This window comes from Capra hircus, chromosome 2 (assembly GCF_001704415.2).
Source record: "Capra hircus breed San Clemente chromosome 2, ASM170441v1, whole genome shotgun sequence".
Classification (NCBI taxonomy): Eukaryota; Metazoa; Chordata; class Mammalia; order Artiodactyla; family Bovidae; genus Capra; species Capra hircus.
Window position 1 is genome coordinate 86402972 of NC_030809.1, and position 11930 is coordinate 86414901.

At 40.6% G+C, this 11930-nt stretch overlaps 1 pseudogene; it reads left to right on the top strand.

The window, feature by feature from the left end:
• LOC102172012 lies at positions 374–10946 on the top strand (annotated as a pseudogene).

Here is an 11930-nt window from a genome sequence, read left to right on the forward strand (position 1 = left end):
TTCCCTCCAAGGGAACTTCCCAACTCAAGAAGCAAACCAGGGTGTCCTACATTGCACTTGGATTCTTTATCAGCTGAGCTACCAAGGAAGCCTGGGCTACAGTTCATAGAACCTGAAAGAGTCAGACAAGACTGAGACAACTAGTACATACAGCACATAGGTGTGTATATATACATGTAAGTTTAGTGTGTTCTTTGAAATTTCTTTCAAACTAGTTACAATATCTTACTAATGTCTACATTAGTTAATTAATTAACAAAAGCTTGGATAGGTAATTATTTTAAAAATCTATAACAAGAACTCAAGAGGCCATTTATCCAGATGAGAATAGGAAGCAGAAGAAAATGAGGTATATTCCAGAAGATAACATAACATGTGTAAAATCCCTGTAGTAGGAGAGAGCAACACCTATTCAAGAAACTGGAAGAAGGGTAAGTGTATGAGACAGACAGTAAAAGATAAGGCTGATGGAGTAGGCAGGATCCTAACCTGTTGGAAACGGAAGCCCATATTTAAGACCCATGTCTATTTTTATCTCAAAAGAAACAAATTTTTCCATTTAAATCCATTGAAGTGATATGAGATCAACAAGGAAAGGGAGAGAATGAGTAGGAAGAATGTGTGAAGGTGTACCACATGGTGACTATAGTCATTAATACTGCTAAGAAAGCGATCTTAAAATTGCTCATCACAGGGAAAAGTTGTAACTATGCGGGGTGATGGACACGGACGTTAACTGGTCTTACTGCGCTATCATTTTACTATATATACAAACAGCAAATCATATTGCATACCTAAAATCAGCACAGTGCTGTATGTCAATTATATTTCAATAAAAAACTTTGAAAACTATTACATTAATTTCTCCAGTTTTGATATTCATATATTTAAATTAGCTTTATAATATAATACACTAAGTGAGGAATATTCTATAATTTAAAATATATATGGATATACATTTAATTTACTTTTAGATGTGCATTTGAGTCATTGATAGAGTAGGAAGGAAAAGGAAGAAAAGAGAGATGGAAACATTTGGTAAGTTACCAAATGACAGGCAGCATTTAGTGGGGATTTTTTTGTTTTTTTAAGAAAAAGGATTGAGGTAGAGTTACAGGCTATTGCCATCAGCCAGCAAGAAAAAAAAAAAAAAAAATTGAAGTTCAGCAGAAAAATGTGGATTGTCTTATTATTTTCTAAGGATCATGTGTGTTGTTTGGGGGTATGGTGTTGACATTAGTGGGACTTTCAGTCAGTCAAAGAGATATAAAACAGGTTCCAGTTTCATATAATTGAAGGAAGTGGGGCTGGGAAAGTTGTGTTTCGGAGTCATGACCACAGCATTACCCATCCCAAAGGACCTTGAAATAGAGCTGCAGCTGCCAGCTTCACTCACCTCCAGCACCAACACTTTGAATCATTTCTGAAAATAAATATTCAAGAACTCACAAATGTATTTGTTTAGAAAGTGCAATTTTAAACAACATTTCATCTCCTATATACAGAAACTACTTTTATTCCAATTTCTAGTATCTCTATGCAAGAGACTACCTTGGGATTTATAGTGTTCCCTAGTATATCGAGAGATTAGGGCTAAAAAGATTACATTTATTCAGCTGGGAGGATGGCAATGAGAGTAAGAGATAATATTTAAACTGACTTGCTTCATGTTTTAAGTATTTTTAAAAATTGTCTTTTAAAGAGTTTTGCAATACCCTTTTTATGAAAAACATATTATCACAGCCATATATTGCTTAATACTTAGAAAAAGCAAAGGTGTAACCTAGAAGGACCTTAAGGGGGTCTTCCCAGGACAGGCCTTCTACATTCTCTGCTTTAGCTCCTCTCTGAAGTACCCAGATTATAGTATGTGATGCAAATTTCTTGAGTTGTTTTGTAGCCTTGAACTCCTGCCCCCACTGGAAGGTGTTAATGACTTGAAGACCCTGAACACATAGCCCCAGGCTTCCTGGAGCCTAAGGACTGAGAATGCTAACCCCTGTGACACCTCACTGCGACCTCACCACCAGCCAATCAGAGAATTGTGCACAAGCTGATCACAGACCCTGTGACCCACCTCCCCTCACCTGGCTTTTAAAAGTGACAGGCAGGGGAAATCTGTTCAGTTTCTGGTTCAGGAAGATTCTACATGCTGCAGAACAACAAAGCCTGTCAACCACAACTACTCCTTCTGTGCTCCAGAGTTCAGGAGCTGTAACTGCTGAAGCCCACATGCCCTAGAGCCCTTGCTGGGCAACATGAGAAGCTACCACAATGGGAAGCCTGCACACCGCACCTAGAGAAAGCTCCTGCACAGCAACAAAGACCTAGTGCAGCCAAAAAAAAAAAAAGTACTTTGCTGAAACCCTTTGGGGAGTTCATGACTTTTTAGGGCAAGAGTCACCTGTCTCCTTTCATGGCCTGCAATTACCTTTCTCTACTCAAAACTTCAGCATTTCAGTTTGTTTAGTCTCTCTGTGCATCTGGCACATGAACTTGCCTTAACAAAAATAACTTTATAATTGAGAAATCTAGCATCACCTGAAATCATTCAGTCTCCCTGATAATGGGACAAACATATTTTTCTCCATAGTTGAAGGACTGAGAAGTACACAATACTAAGAAAGCATTATCCAACCAAAATCCAAAATTCCTATTTGTAACAAGAATCTAATCATGAGGCAACAATCAGATAATCCAAATTGAAAGAAAGTGGGCTTAGAGACTTAAAAAACCAGTGTTATTAATTTGGAAATGAAATTATTATTTATGCACTCTGTGCTCAGTCGTGTCTCTTTGTGACCCTAGGGACTGTAGCCTGCCAAGGTCCTCTATCTGTGGAATTTTCTAGGCAAGCTTCCTGGAGTGAGCTGCCACTTCCTCCTCCAGGGGATCTTCCCAAACTAGGGATCGAACCCATGTCTATTGCATTGGCAAGTGGATTCTTTACCACTAGTGCCATATAGCAATCCTATTGGAAAATGCTGGGAACCAATAAATGCTGTGTATGATCCTTGATTGCTTTTTGGAATAAAAACAAAGTAAAAAACTGAAAATACAAAGAAACGATTTAAAAAAGTTACAAAGGATATTATTATCGTGATGGGGAAAATTAAATATGGGATCCATTTTATATAATAAGATCAATGTTAAATTTCTAGAGTATTTTAACATGTGGTTATGCAGAAGAATATTCTTATTCTAGGAGATGAATGCATCCTAAGGTATTTTAGTTATAACACAATAAAGGAATATGAATATGAGCAAATGTTAAGAATTGAAGAATTTTGGTGAAGAGTTTGCACAGTTTACCGCACCATTCTTTCAACTTTCCTGTATGTTTGAAACTTCTCAAACACTAACTTGGGAAAATAATTAAAAAATAAAAACCCATTGTATTTTTAGTGCATGGTGGTAGTGGTTTAGTCACTAAGTTGCGTCATGTCCAACTCTTATGATCCCATGGACTATAGCCTGCCAGGCTCCTCTGTCCATGGGATATTCCAGGCAAAAATACTGGAGTGGGTAGCCATTTCCTTCTCCAACGGATCTTCACAGCTCAGGGACTGAACCCAGGTCTCCTGCATTGCAAGTGATTTTTTTTTTTAACCACCTGAGCTAGCAGGGAAGTCATTTTAGTGCATAGATGTTCTCAAATAGAAATCGGTGTTAGGTGATTTTATTTGGTTTTTCTTGCTAAGTCGCTTCAGTCAACCTCTTTGTGACCCAATGGGCTGTAGCAACACCAGGCTCCTCTGTCCATGGGATTATTTAGGCAAGAATACTGGAATGGGTTGCCATGCTCTCCGTCAGGGAATCTTCCCAACCCAGGAGCTGAACCCTTACCTTTTAAGTCTCCTGCATTGTCAGGTGGGTTCTTTACCACTAGGACCACCTGGGAAGCTCTACGTGGTTTGAGGTACATTGTTTAATCTAAAACCATATTCGAAAGTTAGATGTTCTTTTCCTTACAGATGAAAAAAAAAAAACTCAAAGGAAGCAAGGGTTTTTCACTAAAAAGGCTGCTCTTTGACAATTATTCTTATAACCACTTCTTCAACCTCTCCCAAGATCCAACTTAGAGAAACTTTTATTCAAGAATTGCAGTTCTGAAAACTGATACTCTCAAAGAAAAACAATCTGATTTCAGTTCTAAATCTTCTAATTCCTGATCCATCATTTTTATTATTTTAAAAAAGTATTCCTGAAGCCATTTTTACATAAGCGATAAATATCTTTCTCTTAGCATCTGCCTCAGTTCCTCCTAAAATTTCAAACAATCTGTTTCCTAGTATATGAGTATATGCATATACTCACTCATATGAGTATGCTGCTGCTAAGTCACTTCAGTTGTGTCTGACTCTGTGCAACCCCATAGACGGCAGCCCACCAGGCTCCCCCGTCCCTGGGATTCTCCAGGCAAGAACACTGGAGTGGGTTGCCATTTCCTTCTCCAACACATGAAAAGTGAAAGGGAAGTCATTCAGTAGTGTCCAACTCTTAGCGACCCCATGGACTGCAGCCTACCAGGCTCCTCTGTCCATGGGATTTTCTAGGCAAGAGTACTGGAGTGGGGTGCCATTGCCTTCTCCTCATATGAGTATACTCATACTAAAATAATATTTTTCCTCAATATCATTTTTCTTAAACTCTACATATATCCTAGTGAGTTTCTCTACTAAAATATCAAATAACTCTCTTTTCAGTTTAAACTTCTCAGTGGCCTACCTAATTGATTTCTCAAATGCAGCTAACAGCCATGTAACCTCTGGTGTCCACCCTGCAGTTATTATTGTGTTATCTATATAGGCCTTCCCTAGGGGGCTGCTCTACCGCTGCTAACATTAGACCCCACCATTCTCTTTCCCAAAGATTTGCTGCACAGACTCACTGGCACTGCAGAAATCAGCGCTGTGCAGCCCGCTGGCAGCATGCCTTCTAGCTGCTTTATCTTACCATTTTGTAAATACTATTATAAAGTTAATGCATGTATGATCATCAGGTTTTTTTATTTGTTTGTTTTTCTGATTTTTTTTTTTTTTACTATTTTCAGCATATCACTAGCATTTCCGTCTGTTTCTTCCTTTTTTTTTCTTTTTGAACTTAATTTTGAGAGCAGTTTCTGAAATACAAAGCAGATAGAACAGAAATAATTTTCTAAATGTCCTTTTCCCCTCTTTTTCTTTTTTTGGTAGAGATTCAGCTTGAAGATAATTTTAGATTTCAAGGAGATCTGTACTCATCTGAGGGCTGGGTCAAATGGGCTCTTTATAAGTCAGTTTGGATGGACTGTTTGAATCCTGGGTATAGGGACATGGAGGGAAAGAGAGTGGAACCGGTGCAAAAAAAGATGACTGTGTTCACCAAGAGTGCTTCGTAGAGAAATAATATGGCTTCACCCCTGTCTCCACTGGCCTATCTCCTGTGCACTCAGGCCTGACTCTTCAGGAAAGGGTAGAATAAATGAATAAATCTCATTATTCTATCACTCCCATGGACTCTGAGAGCACTGTTTCACCATTGTGGAAGTCTTACAGCTAAAGCAAGCATGGCAATTGCAGATGGCTGAGGTACAGATGCCTGCAGTAGCTAGGCTGGCAATGACAGTGATCTCTTTAGGACCAGCACTAGAGAAAATGTGAGTTGTTGGCAAAGGTATCCAAGATTCTGGCCTTAGGCAACAGTAGCCTTCACTTGGCTTCTGTGAATTTAAGCAGTACACTGGAAACCTATGCGGGCACTGGTGTGATCCCTTTAGTTAACAGGAAGCATCATCATAATGAGCCACCAGAGAAAAACAGGAGAAGATTTATATTCCACAGTTAGGAGCTAGTTCCTAATATGATGTCCCTGTGGAAATCCCAATAATCAATTTAGAGACAGTTAGAACTTCTAGGGTTCCTAGATATGAGTGGAGCTTGGGGAAGGTCAGACAGAGAAATACAATGGTTGGCTCTCTCATTCTACAGTTACCTCAAGTTAGGGTACTGGTAGGTACAAATGTTAAGGTTTCCTTTACCAGAGAAGAAAAATGTATGTATTCTCATGGGTGCCTGACACCACACTGTCTTAGGTTGTAGTGACTTTTGACCAGTAATTGGAATCACATCTTTCCTGTGGAGAAATTCTTAGAAATACTACAAAATAGAAAGCAATCAGCAGTCATCTGCTATCTTAAAGATCTGAGAATAAGTCAGAAGAAAATATTGAACTCAGTAGGAGTGATGAAATTTATGAAATGATGAATTTAGTTTTAGATACATCAATTGTAGTGTTACCATGGTATTTATTAACGTAGCACAGTGATTAGGCAATTGAGGTAGAGGCCAAGGAAATGCTACTGGAAAGGAAGGAAAGAGCCCTTCCCAGTATCTACAGCTGGGAGAAGAGATATTGCTACTGAAATAATAATTTTATAATTCTGTATGCTTCCCTGGTGGCTCAGATGGTAAAGAATCTGTCTGCAATTAAGGAGAACTAGTTCAGTCCCTGGGTCAGGAAGACCCCCTGGAGAAGGGAATGACACCTCCTCAAGCATTCTTGCCTGGAGAATCCCACGGACAGAGGAGCCTGGCAGGCTACAGTCTATGGAGTAGCAAAGAGTTGGATACGACTAAATGACTAACACTTTCACTTTCATGACAAAAATTATTCTTAGCTATGTATTTACTCTTTGCTAGCTTTCAAATTTCTTTCTTAAGTTCCATATCTTCCTTTTAAAATTTTTTTTTAATTAGTTTGCTGGAATACCAGTTTTAGAATTTCTTTCAGGCACAGCTTTAGGCAGGGAAATTTTCTGAATCTTCACTTTTCTGGAAAAGGCTTTGCTTTGCCATGTCATTTTAATGCCAATTTGACTATATATAAGATCCTAAGTTTGAGAGTAAATAATTTTCTGTCAAGACTTTGAAGATATTGACATTGAGAATGATTTTCTGACTCTCCTTTATTTATTCAGATTTAATCTCACTTATGCATATTTTCCCACATAAGAAAATAGGAGATACAGTGGCCTCTTTCTTGGAGATATATATATATATATATATATATATATATATATATAAAACTTTCTGTAACTTCCTCGGCCCTCCTTCACCATCCCTTTACTTTGAATGGTAGATATTAACAGAAGAACCATATCAAAATTCTCAGAAATATTAAAGAAACTTGGAAGCTATGTCAAAACAGAAGTTAAAAGTTCTGGAAATGAAAGTGAAAATCACTCAGTTATATCCAACTCTTTGTGACACCACAGTCTATACAATCCATGAAATTCTCCAGGCCAGAATACTGGAGTGGGTAGCCTTTCCCTTCTCCAGGGGACCCTTCAAACTCAGGGATCAAACCAAGTCTCCCCCATTGCAGGCAGATACTTTACCAGCTGAGCCACAAGGGAAGCCCAAGAATACTGGAGTGGGTAGCCTAAAAAAAATAATAATAATAATGACTATTACAGCTATAAAAAGTACTGTCTTATTGGGATGAGAGATTGGAAAGAACAGAGCCAAATGTTAAATCATAGGATAATCCCACAGGTGGAAATAAAAGAGCTTTTCTTTTGTACATGTAATAGCTCATGGTCTTTTTCTCCTCTATTCTTTCGACAGAGTAACACTCATGTTTGCCTGATCAGGTAAAGAATCATCTGTAATAAGTGATGCATTGTGTTTGTTTCTCCAGCAACCCATTTTCTCTATAGAAGCTTTCAATCTCAACTTTGATGATTCATTTATGGTACAAAAGTTTATTTTACTATGATACTCTAGAAGCTTTACACATGTGAGTAATATAATGAGTCATGTTTTAAATATTTTTCTCAAAATATTAGAGGTATCTGTCACTTAGAACTATATGCAGAAAGCAACTTTTGAATTTAAATATTATCAAATATCTATATTTGTCCATTTTTAAATTTATCTTGTTTTTGCTATAATACATGTTGAGTATAGAAACAGTGGGGCGGGGGATGGGGGGAAAGCTCTAAACAAGAGGAAAATACAAATCTCTGATATTCTATTATCCAGAAATAGGTGCTACAGTATTTTGGTTTGTATATTTTCCATTATTTCTCTAAGCCTAATGTAGTAAGTTTTGAAGACAGGATGCTTATTTCATGGCAATGTGTTTTAAAACTGCGTTAGAAATCATGTTTTCCTTTATGTTCTGTTCACTTCCATAAATCTAATTTTAGTTTTGGGTAAATGAGTTTTATAGTATTCAGTTCAGTTCAGTCGCTCAGTCGTGTCCGACTCTTTGCGACTCCATGAATCGCAGCACGCCAGGCCTCCCTGTCCATCACCAACTCCCGGAGTTCACTCAGACTCACGACCATTAAGTCAGTGATGCCATCCAGCCATCTCATCCTCTGTTGTCCCCTTCTCCTCCTGCCCCCAATCCCTCCCAGCATCAGAGTCTTTTCCAATGAGTCAACTCTTGGCATGAGGTGGCCAAAGGACTGGAGTTTCAGCTTCAGCATCATTCCCTCCAAAGAAATCCCAGGGCTGATCTCCTTCAGAATGGACTGGTTGGATCTCCTGCAGTCTAAGGGACTTTCAAGAGTCTTCTCCAACACCACAGTTCAAAAGCATCAATTCTTTGGCGCTCAGCCTTCTTCACAGTCCAACTCTCACATCCATACATTTTATAGTATAGTATTATGTAAAGAAAAAGGGATTTTTGATCTCATCTACTCTGAATCCAGTTTACATCAGGAAACTCTACCCTATATACAGTTTCCATAGGGTAGAGGATGGAAAGGTTCATCAGCTATTAACACATGAACAAGGAACATTTTTTTTCAGATGCTTCTCTGCTTATACGCCCTGGATGTGGCAGTACTGTTTCTCTGTGTCCTTGCTTCTTATAGCATGGCCCAAGACTGGAACCCCAATAGCATGAAAATCACTTGAGGACTTGTTAAAACTGCAGAAGTGAAGTCACAACAGTGAAGTGAAGTCTCTCAGTCAAGTCCAACTCTTTGTGACCCCATGGACTGTAGTTTGCCAGGCTCCTCCATACATAGGATTTCCCAGGCAAGAGTACTGGAGTGGATTGCCGTTTCCTTCTCCAGGGTATCTCCTGGATCAGCTGGGTCTCCCACATTGCAGGCAGACTCTTTTAACATCTGGGCTGCCAGGGAGCTAGATGCTTCTCTGCTTATATGTCTTGGATGTGGCAGTGATTAAGTTTCTCTGTGTCCTTGCTTCTTATAGCATGGCCCAAGGATGGAACCCCAATAGCACAGCAATCACTTGAGGTCTTGTTAAAACTGCAAAATCTAGGCTTAAATATTATAGAGAGACATAATCACAACTTTCTATTTAATAGTAACTCAAGGTGATTTTTAAATTGGATTTCTGAGGAGCTGTTTTTCAGCCACAGCTTCCATCAGGCCTTTCTTTCTGGAGGCTCTAGCTCTCGCTAAGCTCTGAAAACACCAGTCCCTCCCTTGCCTCTTCACCCCCTGGATAGCAGTGGTTTCTCATTCTCATTACTCCCTTCCTGTTCCCATTCTTTGTGAATTTCTTTAACGTTACTTATACCACTGTAAATATCTCCTTCAATAAAGTCTCCTTTTAAATTTTGATTTTCTCTGGGTATATGCCCAGAAGTGGGATTGATGGGTCATATGATAATTCAATTTTCACTTTTTAAGGAAGCTCCGTAGTTCATTGCAGCACTATTTACAGTGGAAGCAACATAAATGTCCATCAAATGAATGGATAAAGGAGATGTGTGTGTGTGTGTGTATACATATATATATATATATATATATATATATACAGTCACTGCCTTCTACAAGTGCCAGGGCCCGGCAGGCAGCGCTGAGGCTGGCAGGGCCCCAGGAAAGGGAAGGGAGGGGAAGCTGTCAAGCAGTGGCTGAGGCCATCGCTGGGCCTCCCTTCACCTCCGTGGCCAGGTGCCGTGTAGGGAGGGGTAGGGGTGGGGTTGGGGGTGAGGGTGGGGATGGGGCAATGCCAAGCGGCGTCAGGGCTGGGGTCTTCTCTTCAAGGAGCTGGACTGTAATAAGCATGATTGCGTGGACATCCGCAAGTTGCTCCAGGGACTGGCCTGGCTGGGTGGGGGCCACCCAGACCACGGCACCCAACAGGGCATCTCCCCTGAGGGTGACGCTGACCCAGACGATGGCCTTGACCTGGAGGAGTTTATCGTTGACCTGCAGGAGCAGGGACAACGCCTTCTACTTCTGTTCCAGTCTGGACCACAGTAGGGATGGTCATTTCAACGTCTCTGAGATCCAGCAGAGTTTCCGAGCCCTAGGCATTTCCATCTAGCTGGAGCAGGCAGAGAAAATCCTGCACAGCATAGACACGTGATAGATAGCACCATGACCATTGACTGGCAGCAGTGGCGTGACCAGTTCCTGTTGCATTCGCTGGAGAACATGTAAGACGTGCTGTATTTCTAGAAGCATTCCATGGTCCTGGAAATTGGCAAGTGCCTGACAATCCTGGATGAGTTCTTGGAGCAGGAGAAGCTGACTGGGGTGTGGTGGAAGCAGCTGGTGGTGGACGTGGTGGCAGGTGCCATGTCCTTAGAGGCACAGCCCCTCTGGACCATCTCAAGGTCTTCATGCAGATCCACGCCTCCAAGACTAACTGGGTGAACATCCTAGAGGGGGCCTCCAGAAGGAGCATGATCCAAGAGAGGGGCATGAACCCCCTGTGGCGTGGCAACGGGATTAACGTGCTTAAGATTGCACCTGAGTTGGCCATCAAGTTCATGGCCTATGAGCAGATCAAGCGGGCCATCCAGGGGCAACAGCAGACACTGCATGTGCAAGAGTGCTTTGTGGCTGGCTCCCTGGCTGGCACCACATCCCAATCCATCATCTACCCCATGGAGGCCCTGAAGACGTGGCTGACCCTTTGCCTGACAGGAAGTAAAAGAGGCTGCTGGACTGTGAGTGGTGGTTCTGGAGTTAGAAGGGCCCCACGCGGGTTCTGGGCATCATCCCCTACACGGGCATCGACCTGGCCATCTAAGAGGAGACCTGCATTCGATCCCTGGATCAGGAAGATCCCTTGGGGAAGGAATGGCAACCCACTCCAGTAGTCTTTTCTGGAGAATTCCATGGACAGAGGAGCCTGTCAGGCTACAGTTCATGGGGTCGCAAAAGGTCGTGATACAACCGAACGACACACACACACACACACACACACACACAACAGAGTATCACTCAACAATTAAAGAATGAAATTGGGTCATTTGTAGAGACATGGATAGACCTAGAGATTGTCATATAAAGTAAAATATGTTAGAAAAAGAAAAACAAATATTGTATATTAATGTGCAGATTCTAGAAAAAATTGTACCAGTGAACCTGTTTGTGAGATAGAAATAGAGACGCGGATGTAGAGAACACCATGGACACTAAGTGGGGCAAGGATGTTTGGGATGATTTGGGAAACTGGGATTGACATATATACATCAATACGAATAAAAAAGATAACTAATGAGAACCTGTTCTATAGCACAAGGAACTCTCCTTATTACTCTATAGTGATCTAAATGGAATGAAATCCAAAAAAAAGTGGGGATATATGTACACATACAACTGATTAACTTTGTTGTACAGCAGACACTAACACAGCATTATAAAGCAATGATACCCTAATAGAAAAGTGTCTTCAAAACCCCAGAAGTGGGTGCTTTTTGTTGCCTTCCAGGAACCTGGCTGATCACCTCCAAATAACTGGCCTTGGCAGTTGGGAGTTTCTCTCATTCTTTCTGAGGTTTTGAAATTCTGAATGCATAAAACTTCATTTTGTCCATTCTGTCACACTTAGTCTCACACACTTGATTGAGCTTTTTTGAAGTCTAATGTGGCTTGGTGGGTTTCTCTCTAGCTTTTGTTACTTCCAAGTCAGCATGGAATTACTCCTTGTGACTGAAATTCTATATAGTTT